Genomic DNA, 20000 nt, shown 5'->3' with positions numbered 1-20000 from the left:
AGGGGTCACCCTGCGATCGGTATTCTTCTCGCGCGGGGCGAGGGGCGCTCCGGAGCATTCCTCTCCTCTCGGAGTTTCTGTCTGCAGTCTCTCGACTTGCTCTCACTCCCCTACCCTGCTGTGTGACTTTCTTTTTGGTCCTTTCATTTTATCTATTCTCTCTTTGCCTTTTCCTGCGCGCCTTTCCGCTCCCCCCCCCCCCCGGATTCATGGTTTCACGTCACGCGGGTGACGTGCCGACACACCAGGAGGCCCTTCTCACACGTGCGCGTGAACACGCAATCAACACGTTTATGAACTAGAAAGGGATCTGGTGTGACTTTGCTATTATTTCCCCTCCCCTCCTCCCCGCGCTGAGAATGAGTTTCCCCGGGCTCGTGTGCCCGCCTGGGAATCGGCTGCAGACGCCATGGCCCCGGGTCGACCACATGTTGCTCTGGGGTCCACCAGATGTCTCTGGCGAATTGGGGCCCTAGGTGCTTGTGACGGTGTGGTCACTAGGTGTCGCTCTGGGCTCAGTATTCTTCCTTCTCGCTGTGACTTTGGTCTCTTTTTTTCGAAATTTCTTTCTTTCTTCCTCTTTTGCCCTGTTTCCATTTTCCCTTCTTAATCTCTTTCTCTCTTTTTGTTGCTTTTTTTCCACGGCAGATGGGTGATGTGTGTGTGGAGGAAACGCGGCGTCAGGGAGAAGACACATCTCACACGTGCTCGGGAACACCCGATCGTCACGCTTCTGAGTACCGACCGATGGATCTGGTCCCGAATTTTTTAATAGTTTTCTCCTCTCTCTCTCTCTCTCTCTCTCTCTCTCTCCCCCCCTTCCTTCTCTTTCCTTTCTCTCCCTTCCTTTCTTTCTTTCTCTCGCTCTCTCGCTCTCGCTCTTCTTTTCTTTCTGACAGAGTCTCTCGTTCTGTTGCCCTGGCTAGAGTGCCATGGCGTCAGCCTAGCTCACAGCAATCTCAAACTCCTGGGCTCAAGCGATCAGACTGCCTCAGCCTCCCGAGTAGCTGGGATTACAGGCATGTGCCAGCATGCCCAGCTAATTGGATATACGTGTGTGTGTGTGTGTGTGTGTGTGTATATATATATATATATATATATATATATTTTTTTTTTTTTTTTTTTTTTAAACAGAGTCTCACTCTGTTGCCCAGACTAGAGTGCCGTGGCGTCAGCCTAGCTCACAGCAACCTCAAACTCCTGGGCTCAAGCGATCCTACTGCCCCAGCCTCCCGAGTACCTGGGACTACAGGCATGCGCCACCGTGCCCGGCTAATATTTTTCTGTATATATTTTTAGATACTGTTTCTGTATATATTTTTAGATATATAGTTTCTTTCTATTTTTAGTAGAGATGGGGGTCTCGCTCTTGCTCAGGCTGGTCTCGAACTCCCGACCTTGAGCGATCCACCCGCCTCTACCTCCCAGAGTGCTAGGATTACAGGCGTGAGCCACCCCGCCTGGCGTGTACGTTCTGTATTCACAGACAGACGGAAGGCAGGGAGAATGTTACCCTTTCAAAGCCCGCCCTGCTCGCCTCTCAGCCCACCGATGGCACTCTGAATCCCGTGGCATTCCTTCACTCAGCTGAATTCTTCAGCACCCGACCCCCCCCCCCTCGCCCCACCCCCGTGCCACGGGAGTTCGTTCTCATGGCAGAGCCATCGAGGCTGTTGCCACACGTGTTGTAGGTGCCTAGGCAGACTGTGCCCTGGCCCCGAGGAGGTACGGAACCGCCTATCGCCTCGGGAGGGAGGGACAAGATGTGTCCGTGTCCAAGGCGACGTCCTGTCGATCACGAGGAGGCCTGCAAAGGCTCGTATCTGCCAGGCATTGAGCCACATGACATGAAACACCGGTGTGTTCCTTCACTTAGGTGGTGTCGCGTGTTGATACTCACAGAGGATGATAAACCCACTCGCATGCCGGCTGAGCCCCCTGTGTCTCCTCCTCTATCCACTGAGGGAAAAAACCGCAACGAAAGGTAGAGAACCACAGGGTGGGAAGAGAGCCCGTCGCTCTCCCTATGTGACCGTCCGGAGTGCTCGTTCAGATGGGAGGAGGTGTGTTTGTGTGTGTATGTGTGTGTTTCATTGATTTTGGTGCCATCTTTTCTCTGCAGCTGCGTCAGAGGACAGCGATTTTTCCGATTTTCACTCCGCTGAGTGAATTGCCTTTTGAAGAGAATGTCCACAGGAAGCCTACGGTTCTCCCGCGTGGGTGGCCCTCCTCTAGAAATGAATCTCGTTTCTTGAACGGAGGGGACTTGTTGACGCCATCATGCTTTCGGGACGACTTCTCAGACGCTAGCTTTGGACCGCAACATAGGTGCCCCCCGACATTGCCTCAAGGGTTCCGTGGTGCCTCCTGTCAAGAGACCCCACCGACCGTCCCCAGCCTGCCCGCTCAAGGGAGCCGGGCCCCTTCTGATCTGTCCGCCCGCCGTGAAGCTCCCTCCCGAGGGTCGGAAAGCCCACCTGTTTCCCAGTTCGGTTGAATGATGGGGCACCCGGGCAGGGCACTGGCACCGAGTGACTCCATTCTGAGTCTGTCTGCTCTGTGGGGCGGGGGCGGGTGGGAGGGGGGGCAGTTCCGTCTCGACCGGTGGCCTCCTACCGACTGACTCTATGGGACGGACCATTCTCACTCAGGATCGTGTAACCTTCTTGGCCTAGGCACATCCCGGCACTGAAAGCCACTTTTCGGGGACACTCTCCCACGTACAGATAGATGGCCTGCACGAGTGCTCTTCCTTTCTCGAAACACTGGAAATCTGTCCTCAATTTTACCTGACCTACCTGACGGTGTGTGATAAAGGAGCATAGAACCCTCAGCCACCCTCCACCTTCCCGCTGCCACGAGAGACAGTGCCGAGCGTGAAATTCTATCCCTGACTCTCTGTGTCCACCGTTCTCTGGGTAGGGAAAGAACTTAACCAGATAGGCCCTATCGGTCGCTTATCTGTTCTGATAGTTTTGTGGCAGCCATTTCTTTCCCCCTTTCTTTTCTATTTCTGTCTCTCTCCCCCACCCCCGCCCCCAAATTCTTTCTACGAAGACGTTTAGGATGTCAGATTCTGGCCACATGCCCCCCCTAGGCATAGGGGGGCCAGCATAGACAAAGGTCTTCGGTACCAAGTGTTCATTCCACGGTGACAGATATTGCCACTCTTGTATTGACCAGGGCGAGATCGTGAGTGGGTCAACTCTGAAACTCCCTGTACTCTACTTCTCTCTTGGGTAGGTCCCTGCCCCAACCCTCCGGCTTCTAGCACACACCCAGGGGCACTCTCTCCTCTCTGGATAAAGTTCCAGATGATCCGATCCGCTCCGAGGCGGAAGGGGAGCTGGCCGGGCCACCCACTGTGCGCCCCACCCCCACCCCGCCCCACCCCCGTCAGTCATAGGGTCCGTTCTTTTCAGGATGACACCGGCAGCGGTTGCTGGGTGTCACCTTGCGGCCACTTTGATCAGACCTCGGGATCTGGAAAGTCAGGTGACGTTGGGAGTTTAAGAGCTGACTCCCGGGAGGTGTGGAGGGCGGGGAGGAGAGCACGGTCCGGACGGTCCCACCCTCTTCTTCCCGGGCCCGCAGCTCTGGGCCCGCCCGGGGCAGCCCTAGCCTCTAGCGGGTCTCCGCCCACCCGCCCTGTTGTCTGCGGGAGGCGCCCCTCCTCCCGCTCTCTGCCTCCTCCCGGGACCGTAGGCCTCTGCCCGTCGTCTTTTTTATTTTTATTTTTTCCCTTTTGTTTGTTTCTCTTTTATCTTGTTTTTTAGGCTTATCGAATATCATGTCGTATAAAAACTTAAATCACAGAATGAATTATATTATATAACAAGATGTGGCTTTTTATCCTACGCCGAGAACGATGAATTTTTCTCTTCGTGTCCATTTTCCTGTCCTGGAAGAAATACAAAGTTGCTCGTGATACTTCCCCATCATCTTCCAGTTTCCCCCACTGTCAACACGATGTATTCGATCGTATATCTTTGTGTGTGCACGTGGGCGCCTGTACCTATTTCTTTTCGGCATCAGTCTCAGGTCTTTTGGCACCTAGGGGGGAAAAAGGAGAAACCAATAAAGGACAGAAAGACGTTCTGTCGTTTTACGCTCCCCATCACCACCACCACCACCACCACCACCACTTTTGGGAGCTTGTAGTCTGGCCTATGTCCCCAAGGCAGGTTAAATCTTTTCTTAAAACTCCCAAGTGGTCCCCTGCCCCGCCCCCCCCCAGGTGGGCGGCCGGCAGAGTTCACAGGCTTTGTTTTTGGCAGAGCCTGGACGATTGAAATAATTAACCACAATCATCGCTAAAGCTGAGAACCCCTCCCCCCCTCATTAAAAGCTCTGTATTTCTGCCTAGCCCTGTGTTCGGGGAAATTCGGAGGCTTGAGATGGGAAGGTCTACCCTATTTTCTCCTTTACCGGCAAAATAGACTCTCTCTTTCCTTCCTCCTCAAACAGCTTGTCCTCGTTATTCGGCCTCGTGGGCAGGTGGCCGAGCTTTCGGTAACACCAAGTCTTCTAAGTTGTGTTGTGTTATCGGTCTTGTTTTCTTTCTTTTCTTTTCTTTTCTTTCTTTCTTTTTTTTTTTTTTTTTTTTTTTTTTGAGACAGGATTTCTTTCACTCTGTCCTCTCCCAGGCCGCCTTGGCCTGATTGTAGCTCACAGCAAGCTCCAAATCCAGGGCTTAAGTGATCCTCTCTGCCTCAGCCTTCTGAGTAGCTGGGACTATAGGCAAATGCTGCCACACCCGCCATAATTTTTCTTTTTTCTTTTTTTTTTTTTTTTTTTTTTTGTTGGTAGAGATGAGGTCTCATCGTGTTACCCAGGCTGGTCTCCAGCTGCTGGGCTCAAGTCACGCTCCCGTCTCTGCCTCCCAAGTTGCGGGGATCACGGGCATGAGCCACCATGGCCAGCCAGGTTATTTAAAGGCGATCGCTTTGCTATCCTGATACAAAACCCCAAATGTGCGAGTTTAAGGCACCAGACGGAGGGAGTCCCCACACTACATTGTCACGAACATTGAGGGTGGCTCACGAAACAGCTGGGATGTGGCCACACAGTAGTGATCGAGGCGATATATTCTAGTGGGATAGCAGAAATATAGAATGTCCTGAAGACACTAAATGTCGGAATGCCACAGCAGTCAATGGCTGACAAACTTCCATTCCATTGTGTCATGGTAGGCGGCTTACTTTTCTCCTGCTCCCTCGGTATGATTAAGGCCTGACGTAGAAAATGTCTACGTCTCATCCAAATCCATCGAGACGATGGAAGGGGGAACTGGGAGAGGAATAAAGAAAAACAAGAGAGGGAGAAGCGAAACAAGAGAGAAGGGGGCCGAGGAGGAGAAGGAGGAAACTGCCTCCCCTGTCCCCATGCTACCCAATTAATAAATGAAGAATGGCCTCTTCCCTCCTCTTCCCAACCCCTAACTATGCCTGGAGGTGTATCGTAGGCCTACAGTCCTAAGAAATGTACAACTACTGATAGTAATGGGAAGAAATGCAGTCTAATAGGTTTCTGTGCAGTGGGACACCCAGGCCAGGGCACTTACGGTGAATGGAGCTTGCAGGGCGGGCGGGAGGTTGCTCTGGGTGAGTCTGTGAGTTGGCGGTGAGTGGTGAGTGAATGTGAAGGCCTAGGACATTACTTACTGTAGGTTTTCATAAACCCTGGACACTTAGGCCGCACGACATTTACCTTTAGAAATTTCTTTCTTCAATAATACATTAACCTTAGCTTACTGTAAGTGTTTTCACTTCATAAACTTTTCCATGGTGGTTTGGTTTTTTTTTTTTTGTCTGTCTGTTTGTTTGTTTGTTTGTTTGTTTGTTTTTCTTTCTTTTAAACTTTTGGACTCTTTGGCAACACCACGACTTAAAACACAAATGCGTTGCACTGTTGTACACAGATATTTTCTTTCTCTGTGTCCTTATGTGTTCCGTAAGCTTTTTCCTACTTTTAAAGTTTTTATCGTTCTATGCACTTTTCAAAATAATAAAAACTAAAACAGAGAGGGGGGGTGGGAGAGGGAAGGAGAGAAATACACACACATGAATATGTTTCCCAAGTGAACTGAGGAAGGGGGCCGAGTCAAGGTTCTCAGGGAGCCACCAGTGATGAAACGGTCAGGCTCAGAATCAGCATTGCAGAGTGGCTGCAGAGCCGGGGGGCCTGGACTGGCTACCTGGACGACACTCCGTGTTTGGTAACTTGGCGAGTCATAAATCCTCTTGAGCCTCAGCCTCTTCATCTGCAAATGCAGAAATCATGGTGCCTACCCCACAGGGATATTGGGCAGAGTGAAAAAGCAAATGCAGGCAAAGCCCGCAGAAGCACGCGTGGTAAACAGTAAGCCTTTAATCGTGGTCACAGTCGTTGTTATAGGATCATCTTCCTATGTCCTTGTCTTTTAAAGATTAGCAGAACCTCCCAGAAGATGAGAATGGGCTCCCCCTGAGCAAGTCTCGGCTGTAAAGTCACAGGCATGTTGAGCATGTGGCAGAGAAGGCAGAATAAAAACCTGATCCCGGAACATTATGTTCCTGCAGGACATGAAATCATTGAAGGTATGGGAAATCCTACCTCATATCCGTTTTACTAGAACACCTATGATTGCGTACGCACATGGACGCACGCGCACCCCAAACTTTTTGAGCTTCACAAAACAGCGTAACCAAGGAACACACTATGATGCTTCTTAGCGATCTATTTAGGCCCAGGTTACTCGTCACTCTGAGCCTGCCTCCTTATCTGTCCAATGAGAATAGTGTTTGTCACAATTATCGTCATCGTCATCCTACCTAACGCTTCTGGTAAAATTGAAGTGTGAGAACACCCGCTAGACAGAAAATCCATGTTATCTCTCAATTTTTCTTCCTCCTGATTTCTATCTGAATCTGTGAGCTCGCTTTGGTTCACTTCGGTTTTTCAAGAGGCTCCGGTTACCTTCTCTCCCACCTATATCGGATTGGGTCTGACGGAAGAAAGAAGGAAAAAAAAAAAAAAAAAAAAACAAACATAGTAAAGAAAGCAGAACAACATTTGTTTCTGAAGCAACCGATCAAACATTGCTGATGAGCCGGTCTTTTCTATTTCAGTAAACCAAGGAGGCCTATTGTCACGAGGATGTGAGGGGCCCGGGTAAGATTGGATGATTACCCCTAAAGGAGACAAAGCAGACAGACTATGGCACATGTGATCTTAGCCAAGAGAATAAACAGTGACCTCTCTGCCGAGTTGGGCCTTAGCATACCAAAGGGAAATAAAGGTGTAATAGGATGCTCAATTTTTACTCTGGAAACAGAGGTTGGTTGGGCACTGAACTGAGAACACTGAATTTTTTACCCTCCTTGATATTCACATAGGCTTAGAGGAGGCAAAAAAAAAAAAAAAAAAAAAAAAAAGAATACTGAGCCTATAAGTCATCCCTAAAACTCGGATTTTATGTTCCCTTGCCTTTTCATAACTGAGCAACACACAACATTAAAGAATGGACACAGGCCGGACGCGTTGGCTCAGGCCTGTAAACTTAGCACTCTGGGAGGCCGAGGCGGGAGGATCGCTCAAAGTCAGGAGTTCGAGACCAGCCCGAGCGAGAGTGAGACCCCCCGCCCCCGTCTCTACTAAAAATATAGAAAGAAATTGTCCAGACAACTAAAAATATATAGAAAAAAATTAGCCGGGCATGGTGGCACATGCCTGTGGTCCCAGCTCCTGGGGAGCCTGAGGCAGGAGGATCGACTGAGCCCAGGAGTTTGAGGTTGCTGTGAGCTAGGCTGACGCCACGGCACTCACTCTAGCCCGGGCAACAGAGTGAGACTCAGTCTCGGGGGGGGGGAACCCAAAAACAAACAAACAAACAAACAAAATAAAAAACTGGAAGGGACACAGACTTCCACAGGTTTGTGTGTGGCCCCTTTTACTTATTAACGCTACAGGACCTTAATTATTTGTGCTCTGAATCTGATATTCAAATTATCCTTGTGGCCAACGCGTTTGAACAGTAGATGGTAGGGGAAGAAGAGTTCACCTCCTGAATAGATGACAAGTAACGGGAGTACTGGTGAAATTACAAGTGGCTTACGTTTACACACTGAAAATCCCAGTTAGCCGCTACCATGAGTTCAAAGAAGAGATCTAAATTTCTGACCCTATGACCCTAAAAGATATTTCCTCCCATGGTGTCACAGATAAAAATAAAACTGCATCCTAGCACTTTGGGAAGCCTAGGGGGAAAGGATCGCTTGAGGCCAGGAGTTTGAAGTTGCAGTGATCTATGATGATGCTACTGCACTTTAGTCTGGGAAACAGAGTGAGGGCCCGTCAAAAGAAAAAAAAGAAAGAGACAAAAAGAAAGAGAGAGAGAGAGAGAGAGAGAGAGAGAGAGACAGGAAGACACAAGGAAAGAAAGAAAGAGAGAAAGAAGAGAGGAGAAGAGAAGAGAAGCGTCAATCTATCCATTGCATTTTCTACCCTTTAGGTGACTGGGCTTCAGCAGGGTGATGTGATCTGACAAAGTTCATGTTGCTAAGAAATAAAGCACTGGGGTTCAAACTCTGAGTTTTCAAAATCCAGCATATCCCCCTACCCACCATACCGTGCCACCTCTGAGAGTGGATATCTCACAGAGGAGAGCTGTGGAGGCCATTCTTGGACAGACAGAGTCAAGTAGTGGAGACCATGGAGTCTCTGCTCTGCAGCCAGTCTAGAGACATATGGAGCCATTAACACTGCTTGTGAGGAAAATACCATGTCATAGGGAAACAGAAATATTTTCCGCCTTAGGCAGATACAATTTAGGAAAAGACCCGAAACCCCTCTTCCTCTAACAGTGCTTTCTGGTCAGATGCTGACCCCTTCGATTCACAGATTCAGATACATCATTCAATGCAAGCATTGTCAACAAGTCACTCTTTGCAGCTTTCTGAAATTTCTCGGATATAGCATACTTGTAAAGATGATCACTTATGTGAAGACACCACCCCTCCAGAAAAACAAAAACAAAACCAAAACAGAAGCCCACTTTTCTCTGCTGTGAAAACCAAGATCAGCTTTTATGAGATCCACTAAATTCACACAAGAAGTAAAATATAATCATACTGATATATGCAATTTTTCTCTTAGAACAGAATGCATGGTGCTCCTTATCGTCTCAGATACTGTCAACAGAAAGCACGCGGTGGATGAACAATCTCCGTGAGCTTTTCTACAGAGATGGGGGGGGTGTGTGTGTGTGTGTGTGTGTGTGTGATAAATAATGAGGGTTGAGGAGCAGATAAATGACTGGGGGAAAACAACAACAGCAACAACAACAAAAACCACTTCCTGGTTCCTCGATGCAAGCATTCATTTAAAGGGTATACTCGTATGTATACCTAGGTGGAAAGTGGAAGCAGCTTTAAAAAAAAAAAAAAGAAAAATTGCTGCGAGCCCTGGTTATGATACGGCAATAAGCGCTAGCTCTTGGAAGGTGTAAAACATATTCACGGTGGCTTACGCCAATTTGGGATGTACAAAGACGAGCTTGAGCACCACCACCAACCAAAAATATGAATGAATACCTGGCTAGCGATCAGGATCAGACATAATAGAAAAGAAAAAGCTCCCAAGGCTAAAATAATGTGAACACGATTGACTCGTCCATGGAAAAGAACCCCAAATCACTGCAAAATAATTTAAAGAGTTTTATTCTGAGCCCAACGGCCGTGATCATGGCCCAGAGAGCTACGCCCAAGAAGCCTTGAGCAAGCGGACCCATTGTGGTGGGGTGGGTTACAGTTTGGCTTCATACATTTTAGGGAGACAGGAATTACATGTAAAATCACAAATCAAAACATGGAAGGGGTACATTGGTCTGGGCTGAAAAGGCAGGACATCTGGCAGTTGGGGGGGGCGGGGGAGGGAGGGTGCGGTGTTTACAGGTTTACAGCTGGGTTTAAAGATTCTTTGATTTGCAATTGATGACATAAATGAACCTCTGCCTAAAGGCTTTGCATCATGTTTTCAGTTAAGGTAAGGAGGTCTGCTAATCACAGACAAGCCACTGGACAGTTTACCCAAAACTCAAGTGCCCTGTAGTTCAGTAAACGGTTGGCCTGCTAGATATGCGTTAAGCTTTGTCTTGCCTGGCCTTAGGCCCGTCGGACATTCAGTATCTCATTGTTATAAAATCTGACTCCATCAGGGAGGAGTGTCTGACTTCCCCTGTCCTTGCGGGGCAGCAGCTCAGGTTTAAGGGTTTTTCTAGGGTTCCCTGGGCCAACCACGGGACGGGTCAGCTGGCGGTGGCGGGCGGGGGGCGGCTTAAGATTTTATTTTAGTTCATAGACTCCAGAAATGGTGTTTCCCTGGGAAAGGCACACGAGTTCATGAAAAGCTTTCATTCAGTTGGTCTGGCTCCTCCCTGAGGTCGTCTCCCTGCCCCCCACTCCTCCCCTCCCCTGGGGCCGGAGCGGGGGGGGGGGGGAGGGTGAAGGCCCAAGAGGAGAGGCGCGTGGGGGAGGTGCCGCTCCCAGAACCAGAGACTCGTCTGGGCCCCACGTAACCCAGCCACCGCGACCGCTTCGCCCGAGGAGGTGCCCAGCAAGTCGTGCTTCTGCCCCTCGGGATTGCCTGCGGGCTGGGGGCGGGGTACGAGCTCCCGGCCCAAGAGGGAAACCCCTAGCCTGGCCGCACAGATGGCCGGGCCCCCGGCGGAGCCCTTCCGCCGGTTTCCACCCCTCCCCCACTCACTGCGCTGACTGCGCATGCGCGCTCGCACGTAGCCGCCTCGGGCTTCTCTCGGGCGGAGCCGCTTTCAGCCGCGACCCCGCCCCGCGAGCTGACTGTGCATGCGCGCTTGCACGTAGCCGCCTCGGCTTCTCTCGGGCGGAGCCGCTTTCAGCCCCGACCCCGCCCCGCGAGCTGCCGCTTCCAGGCGGCACACCGCATGGGGGAGGGGACGGAGCTCTAAAGAAATCAGTCCCCTCCGTCTCCTGCCTCAGGAAAAGCCCCAAACCCTTGGAGAACTGCCACCCACCGCCACTACCGTGTGTGGGGGGGGGCGGGGGGGCTGGGTCTTTACTTTGTGTCCTCCTTGTGGCCCAGTCCAAGGCGGCTGGGCTGCCAAACAGATCGTCTCGAGAGGGAGGCAGGAAGGGCCCAGGTCTGGACAGGGGTGGATTGGACCCCTCCACCCTGGGGTGTGGACTTGTGACCGAAAGCTCAGCTGCTTGTCCACGAGGCCGAATAACGAGGACAAGCGGTATGAGGAGTAAGAAAACAGAGAGTCTACTTTGCTGACAAAGGAGGAAATAAATAGGGTAGAGCTTCTCAGTCTCAAACCCCCAAATTTTGTGAACATAGGCCTAGGCAGAAATACAGAGGTTTTAAAGGAAGGAGGGTTGGTTCTCAGCTTCAGGCAATTACTGCAGTTAGCTGTTCTAAAGGTCCCGTCTCTGCTGAGAAGAAAGCCCTTGAACTCTGTGGGCCGCCCACCCTGGGGGCCACCTGGAGTTATAACCAAAGAGTTAACGTGCCTCAGGGATGCAGGCCGGGCTGCAAGTTCCCAAAAGCCTGGGGGAAGTTTTAAAAAGACAGAAAATCTTTCTGCCCTCTTCCCCTCCCACCCCCCCACAAAGCCATTTTCTCTGGTGCAGACTCGGCACCCTCCCCGTGCAGGCCTGTTTGTCCTCAATCATCTGTGAGGTTCACGAGGAGGAGATGCTCTCTCGCTCTCCCCACCCTCTTTCTTCCCTTAGGAAATCCTCAGCGCTGTTCCACACACTCAAGGTGGCGGGCCTGCTCCGGCCACCAGCCACCTCTTGTGCCACCTCCCCCCCCCCCCGCCCCCAACGGAGTAGGTGTACAGACAGGAGCACACTTTACTGGAGGGCGCCTGGGGATGAAGAGTTGTGGTGGCCAAATGGGGGATGCGGGGCGGGGAGGAGAGTGGCTGGCATTTGGCAAAGAGTGACACGGAGTGGCCATCCAGGCTTGTCTGAAAAGTGGGACTACGAGCCTGAGAGCGCCGACGGAGTCGATGGACATGGTCACTGCTGTGGGATGTCTCTTTTACCACGATGTAACACCAAAGCAAACCCCTGACCCGCTGGGTCGGAGAAGGCCTTGTGGGCAATTTAGAAAAGCCATGGCGTGGCCATTTGGAATACTTCCTGCCTCTCCGGGAATCAAAAATTAGAAAGGACCATGGGTTCTGTATTAACGTACCAAAGGCAGGGAGAATTTTAGCCTTTTAAAGCCTGCCCTGGCCCTATCTCAGCAAGGCAGTGGCACCCCAAGTTCCGTGACATTTCTGCACTCGGCGGCTGACTTCTTCAGCCATCTGTTGCGATGCCCCTGCCAGGTGGCCACTCACTCGCCCCTTCAGTTCAACCCTTGTACCAGAAAGTGTTGCCTTCTTCCTAACCCCTATGGGGGGGCCGGGGGGTGACGTGTGTGTGTGGGGGGGTAGTGGAAATGGGCAGACCCCACAGGTGCAGCCTCTTCCAGGTCATAATGGGCCTGAGGCAGCGTGGGATTCCCCCGGAAGGGAGGCAGGGTGGCACTACGGCACCGAAGCCTGACGCCGGCGGCCACGTGGATGGTGGGGGACACGTTAGACCGCTGAGATGCAGCCACTGAGAGCCACCCCGCAGCAAGAGGTCTCTCTTGGCAGAGCAGGCACTGAGTCCGCAAGTCAAGACAGCTGGGAGGCCTGGGAGACAGAGGCCCTGGATCTCAGGTCCCGGGGTGGGGGCGGGGGGCAGTGCCAGTGCCTGGAGAGAGAGAGAGCCCAGGCTCCAGAGGCCATGATGGGGCCTGGTGGGCAGGGCCGAGGAGGTCAAGGCCGGGTGTGGTGGGGTCCGGGATGAGGGGCTTGGGGTGACGGGCAGGGAGAACGACCCGTTCACTCAGACGTGCCCTCAGAGGAAGGCAGAGGTGCGTTTTGCCTTCCTCCGGCTAGTGGAACGCTCGGCATTTCTTTCCTTCAGAGCTGGGTTGAACCGGTATGGCATCTGTTATAGTACGGAGTGCGAGACAGGACAACCTAGAGACCGAATTGAGCCAAGTCATGAGTCCATATTAGCTGGCCAGCGACCACCCCCTGCCCTGTTAGGGTACAGGTACAGAGAATGGCCCCGAGCCGAAAAAAGCAGGAAGGTTTCAGACTATCCTAAGCTAGAGCTCCGTGACTTTAGGCACGGCGGTTGAAACAACACTATACCACCTACTCCGCAGCTGTGTGGTCCGGGACCAGCCTCGGGCCCCCGTTTCGTTTCGGTTACAGTCTTTAAGCGAGCAGGTTTACAGAAACAGATAGCTCCAATTAAGGAACATTCTTTCAGGCGTTAAGCAAGCACAATCAATTTTACGACAGGCAGCTGGAAAGTTTAAACACTTAGTTACAAGTTAATTGCTTTGTTTTATCTCCGCAAGGTACGTATTTCCAATTACAGACATAGGTCAAGCGGACATCGGTCACCTAGCGAGCAAGCATAAGTTTTCAAGTGGGCCTTTACAGCGTCCAGACAGGCCTCGGTCCAGTTATTGTGCATTCTTTTTGACCACTTGGAAAGCTACTAGCACCGTTCCGGGCCTCACCTCACTCACGCGGAACTACAGAGTGATGACCCGGGGTGGGTGGGTGGGTGTGTGTGTGTGTGCTCCCTCCTGTGGTGGGAAGGGTGATCTGCTCGCCCACCCGGCGTGGTGTCCCCCACCCCTGCCCCATCTTGGCGTTTACAGAAAACAAACACGAACACAAGAGAGGGAGCCGGAGGAGGAGGAGGAACATATGCTGCTATCCAGGTTATCCTGGGAGGCTTCCTAGCCATTTCTGAGGAAACAGTGTCTCCTGGCTGTCTCCCGTAGTTTTATTTATTGACTTATTTATCTATTTTTCCTTTTGGCTTGAACCCATTCTTTTCGTTTCGGCATCTCATCTGACATCCTCTTCTGAGAGGAACCTGGAAACGTTTCCCCGTGTTGCATCTTTTCAGGCTCTGTACGACTGACGAGCATCGTCCCTCTTCAGTCACTGGGCTCTTTGCTAGCCAGGCCTTAATTCTCCACGTTGTAAACCCCAGATCGGATCTCCGCCCGGAATCCTGTAGAGACCCACCGAATCGATGTTTGGACTGGGATGTCTCGTAGACCTTACCTATTAAAAACCGATCCAGGCCAGGCTTGGTGACTCACGCCTGTAATCCTAGGCCAAGGCGGGGAGGAGGACCGACCGCTTGAGGTCAGGAGTTCGAGACCTGCCTCGGCAAAAGCAAGACCCCCGTCTCTACCAAAAATAGAAAAAAATTAGCCGGGCATGGTGGCACACGCCTGTAGTCCCAGCGATTTGGGAGGCTGAGGAAGGAGGATCGCTGGAGCCCAGGAGTTTGAGGCTTCCAGTGAGTGAACTATGCCCTGCTCCCCCGCCACCCCTCCCCATCATCTCTAACGAAATGACAGTAAAATAAAATAAAATAAAATAAAGCTCAGAAAAAAAAAAAAAAAGTACTATGTAGTGAGACCGATCCTAAGAACACGGGCTCGGGGAAGGAAGTCACTACCACGGTATAAAATTGTATAAACGTTACCCGTTTCTGTGTGCGTGCGTTTTCTGAGAAATGACCCCCTTTTGCTATGGGGCCGGGACTGGAGTCCCAGTTTGGGACCATAGGATTCCCCGCACTCGACTCCTGACTGATTCGACCTAGGGTTAGCTCTGTGTAAACACTCTTTAGACGTGGGTGTTTTATGGATTTCTGTCCTTCGGGAGAAACGACTGGCCCGGGTACAGGAGTGAGTGAATGTACCGACCGTCTTCTCCCATCTCTCTCTCTCTCTCTCTCTCCCTCCCACACACAGGCACACGCGCACGCGCACGCGCACGCGCGCACACACACACACACACACACACACACGCCGTTTCCGGGAGCGCCCACTTCATGCGCTTCGGTCCACCGTGACAGATAGTCCAACTGTCTGTCCAATCATCGTGAGTGGCTGCGCCTAGGCCCCGCTCTGAACCTCTCCGTACTGTTCGTGTGTCTTCAGCAGGTCCTGCCTCCACCCGTGGCATCTAGCACGGGCCGATGGGTCCCTGTCCTCTCTCCCTGCCGTGGACGCCCCCCTCCGGCCCCCCGCCCCCGGGGGCTCTCTGGTCGACTAGTGGTGGGGAGTGTGCCCGAGGGCTGAGAGACGTGGTCCGAGAGGGGCCGGGAGGAGGCCTGCGACCCAGTGTGTACCCACTCCCGCCCCCACGCTCCCTCCCCCACGAGGGAGCCCGTCCTTTCCAGGCTGACACTTGGATCGGTGGATGACGGGGGTCACCTGGCGGCGGGCGAGCGTTATGGGAAAATCCGGTAGGCGTGTTGCGACGTCCTGCCACAGAGATGGCTCTGGCGACAGCCTCGGGCCGCCCCACCCTGGCCTCCGGCCAGGCCCCGTGAATGTGTTCTCTTTGTCCCCGACTTCTTTCTTTGTTTCACCAGCCGGCGTGCTCTGAGAATGTGAAGTGTATCATAGTTCCACCCTGGGTTTCATGATCCTAAGATAGGAAGGGGTTTTATGATTCCACGACAGAAAGGTTTTCTCATCCTATCATCTCTCCCCCCCCCTTCTTTCTTTCTTTCTTTCTTTCTTTCTCTTCCTCCTTCTGCCTTTTCTTTACTTCTTTGTTGTTTCCTTCTTTCAGTCTTCCTGTCTTCCTTCCTGCCTGCCTGCCTTCCTTCCTTCCGTATTTCTTTCCATTTTTCTTTCCTCTCTTCCTTTCTCCTGTTATCCTGTGTTTCTATCTCTGTTTTTTCCATCTTTCTTCCCCCTTTCTACTTTCCTACCTTCTTTCTTTCTCATTCTCTCCTTTCTCTCTCCTTCCTTCTTCCTTTCTGTCTCTTTCTATACTTTCTCTCTCCTTCCTTCTCTCTATCTTTTTCTCTTTCCATCTTTCCGTGCTCTTTCTTTTTCTCTCTTAATTTCCTTTCTTTTTCTTTTCTTTCTTTCCCTCCTTCTGTCTGTCTGTCTGTCTGTCTTTCTTTCTTTCTTCTTTCTTTCTGCTTCCATCCTTCCTCCCTTTTTCTCATTCTCTTTCTTTCTGCCTGTCTTTTCTTTCCTTATTTCTTCTTTCCTTCTGTCTTTCTGTGTTTCCTATCTCCTTCCTCCCTTCCTTTTTCTTTCTTCCCCGTGCCCTCTTCCTGTCTTTTCTTATTTACTGTTTTTTTCTTTCTGACTTTCTCTCTCTGTTTCTCCGTCTCTTTTCTTTCTGTTCTTTTCCTTTCTCTCCCTTTCTCTGTTTCTGTTTCTGCCTGTCTGTCTCTCGGCTATGTTGTGGTCTGTGCAGAGACGGGTTTGGTGGACGATGTCGGTGGTCGGGCCGACCCATCCTTTCTTTGATCCCAGTGCTAGCCAGGCCGGGGCCTGCTTAGCTTCCAAGATCAGACGAGATTGGGCGCGTTCAGGGTGGCGTGGCCCTAGACTGACCCGTCATTTTTCGATGGCTTCCGTGGGGAGTAGGGGGACTGTGTTTGATGCCCCCGGGGGACCTTCTGGACTCTGAAATGATGGGCTCCAGAGGGTTGCCCCGTGTCTTGCAGCAGACCTCTGGTGGCTGGCGCCGGTTGTGGTCGGGCTCCACCTGGCGGCCGCTTTTCTACAAGTCTCTTGTCCTCTGAATCTTCGGTGCAGCAGGCAAAGCAGGGGACAGTCCCCGATGCGAGCGAGGCTGAGTTCCGGGAAGCAAGCAGCCTTCGCGGGGCCATCTGGTTCGTGCCGGGACGCCGGCTGGGACATCTGGGAGGCAGAGCTTGGGCCTGCAGGGCTGTGTGGCGGGAGGACGTTGTCGCCGCGCTTCCAGGCTCAGCCAGCCAGGCGGCTTGCGGGGCTGCCCGGGCAGGTCGACTAGCACGCTGTGGCCGCTTTGGAGACCCGACCCACCCCGCGGGGACAGGAAGGAGACGGCACACGCGGGCGGGAGAGGAGGGTGTCCGGCGACCGGCCGCCGTCCCGTGCATGCGTGTCCCTCTCCCTCGGCCTCGCCTTTCCTACCCATTTTCCCTGGTTCCCGCTCAGGAGGCAGGGACAGCCCTGTGAGTGGCACCCAGTCGTCCGTGGCTTCTTCCGAGTCCTACTCTGGGGGCGCGGACCGGGCCCTGGGTGGCGCGGGTGGCCGGCGAGGGCGACCCCTGTCGGCCCGCGGGCGCTCGTGGGCCGCGGCGGTCCCGTCCCGATGTTTTCTCCTCCACAAGTCCCCGTGCTGGGGCCGGGGACCAGGCCCTGGGTGGCCCTGGGTGGCGCGGGTGGCCGGCGAGGGCGACCCCTGTCGGCCCGCGGGCGCTCGTGGGCCGCGGCGGTCCCGTCCCGATGTTTTCTCCTCCACAAGTCCCCGTGCTGGGGCCGGGGACCGGGCCCTGGGTGGCCCTGGGTGGCCGGCGAGGGCGACCCCTGTCGGCCCGCGGCCGCTCGTGGGCCGTGGCGGTCCCGTCCCGATGTTTTCTCCTCCACAAGTCCCCGTGCTGGGCCCTGGGTGGCGCGCGTGGACGGTGAGGGCCTCCCTGGCCCTCTACGCCATGGGGGCCGACCAGATGTCCCTGAGTGCCCCTTGTCTGCTGGCGCTGGGGACGTGCTGGGGACAGGTGGCCGTGTCGAGTGTCGTGGGGGCAGGCGTGTTCAAGTGGCTCGGTCCCCGTCTTCCTGCGCGGTGTTTTTGATCACCTCATATCGTCATCTTCCGCCTGCAGGTTAGTACTGACACGCTGTCCTTCGGCGACTGTCGCTGGAGGGGTTGGGCCTCCGCACGCGGACAGGGTTCTGGGTTCGTGGGGATCCAGCGCCCTGCCCTGTTCCCTTTGAGCTGACCGCCTGGGCCCGCGCGCCGGCTCTAGGGCGTCGGAGTGTCCCGACGGTGGTGCCCGCCTCTCGCGTTGGTCTCTTGTCCCCTCGAGAGACGGCACCCGGGGGGGGGGAGGTTTGCGGCAACCTTCCCCCTTACCCCGCTGGCTCTGTGCCGTTGCGTGTCAGGCGGTCCTCGTCTTTGGGTTGTGCTTGGGAGGCGGGGCTGGCGAGGCTGAAGCGGGCTCCTCGGATCGCTGTCCTCGCCGGCCTGACTGACCTCCCCCAACCCTCCCCGTCCTCGGGGCCTGATCGATGTGGTGACGTCGCGCTCTCCCGGGCCTTGAGCCGCGTGCCAGGCGAGGGACGGTCCATTCGTGGTGAATGGTGGCCGCTCTTCTCGTTCTGCCCGCGGGCACCTCACCTCTCCTTCCCCGCCTGTGGGCGGTGCGTGGGAGGCGCGGGTGCGAGACTATCCGGCCCGACCGCGGTCGCCCCGCCCTCGGCCTCGTGGCGTTGGCGGGGGGTCGTGAGTCCTCTTGACGCAGCGGGCAGCCCTCGCTCGCCCTGTGTGGCTGTTGCCTGGCCGGGGTCCCCCCTGCCCGTGACGGACGGGTGCGGGGCCGTGCCGCCCGCCCGGTCGCGCGCCCCGTTTGGCGCGCGGCTGCTGGGTCTGCGTGGCCCTTTTGTGGTGCCCCCGGAGCGCACCGGGTTGTTCTCCAAGGTGCCCGAAACCGAGCGGTGGTTGTCGTCCTCGTTCCCGGCGTCCCCCTCTGGTCGCCGCTGCAGCGTCTGCTGCGTTGGGTACACCCTCGAGCAGCGTGCTTGGGGTTGGGGGGGGTCGAGGCGGGCAAGCCTAGAGGCATCCTCCTGCGCTGCGTGGGCGGGCGGGGGGCGTTGTCTCGGCGTCCCCACGATGTGTGCGTGGCGGACTTCGAAAGGCGAGCGCACGGCTTGTGCTCTTCCCACCCTGCCCGAGGTGGGGTGGTTGCACGGTCGTGTGGGCGATCGTGGTGGGGCCGGGCCGGCGACGTGGTGCCGGCCGGCCCCGTGGGGGGCCTCTGCCACCGGCCTGGTCTGCCTCGGTGACCCCTCTCCCATACCGACGGGGGAGTGTCCCCCTCGAAGTGAGGTGGCTTTTGGACCAGGGGCCCCGACCGCGAACGCTCAGGAGTCGCCAACCGTGCGTGTTTTGCCCCATGCCGCAGACCCCCCCACACCTCCCCGGGGCGTGCCTGAACGCCTCCGCCCAGGGCCCTTACGGGGGCGACCGGGGGTCGGGGGCGATCCACCTTCGGCGAGAAAGCGTCTTCTCTAGCGATCATGGAGGCGTGTCCTCTTCTGGGGTTTGTCGGATCCCCCAGCCCGCCGCCTCTCTGCGCGTCGTCAGGCGCCGCCCCTGCGGCTGCCAGTTGTGCGTGGGCAGAGTTCCCTCCTCCCCTGCCGTGGGGGTGGAGCGGTCCGCCGGCCCCCGCGGTGGGGGCCGAGTGCCACTCTTCGCCTAACGTGGTCCGCGCCTCCCCCTCTGAACTCTGGGGGAGGGTCACGCCGGGCCGGGCCGGCGTTCCAGCTGTGAAGGGCGCCCGCGTGTGTGCGCTGCGTGCCCCGGCCGCGGGTCGCCCCGGTGTGCGCTGGGGTAAGGGGGTGGTGGTGCGGCCCGTCTCGCGCCCCCTCCCCAGCCCCTGTGAGCGTGCGGCCCTCCACCCGGTCCCGTGCCAGGCCGCGGATGGATGGGCGCTCCCGTGCTGGCGCCTGTGGATTGCGGCTTGGGGGACCGCCCGGCCAACGAGGGGGTCGTTCCACCGGTGCGCGGTGCTCCCCGGAGCGAGACAGGATTGGGAAACGGACGAGAATGGGATTAGGCGCGGTGGCGTGCGGGCCGAGGGCCGAAGGCCGGTGTCGCTCTGGGACGCCCCGGTGGTGAGGCCGTGGCCCCGTTGGGAGGGGTGCCGAAGGCTTTGGCCGGCTGGCGTCACGGGCGCGTTGCGGGACCGCTCTCGGGTTTGGGGCGGTGGGATCCCGTGGCGTTGTTTCCCCAGTGGCCCGGTCGCGGCGCAGGTCTCGCCTCCCACGGGCTCTCGTGCCTCGCCCTCGCGGGGTCTCATCCCTGTTCGAAAGGGTGTTCCTTCTCTCTTCCTCACGGCTGCCGACCGCCCCGCGACGAGCGTTCGCCCGACTGCGCTGCCCGA

General features: G+C 55.1%; 1 pseudogene; it reads right to left on the bottom strand.

The window, feature by feature from the left end:
* Positions 1-218: 218 nt before the first annotated feature.
* LOC138379416 (small nucleolar RNA U13) lies at positions 219-310 on the bottom strand (annotated as a pseudogene).
* Positions 311-20000: the final 19690 nt, after the last annotated feature.

Source organism: Eulemur rufifrons, unplaced genomic scaffold (genome assembly GCF_041146395.1).
Source record: "Eulemur rufifrons isolate Redbay unplaced genomic scaffold, OSU_ERuf_1 scaffold_33, whole genome shotgun sequence".
Classification (NCBI taxonomy): Eukaryota; Metazoa; Chordata; class Mammalia; order Primates; family Lemuridae; genus Eulemur; species Eulemur rufifrons.
The sequence above is the reverse complement of the archived record's forward strand: the minus strand, read 5'-3'. Positions and strand labels throughout refer to the sequence as shown.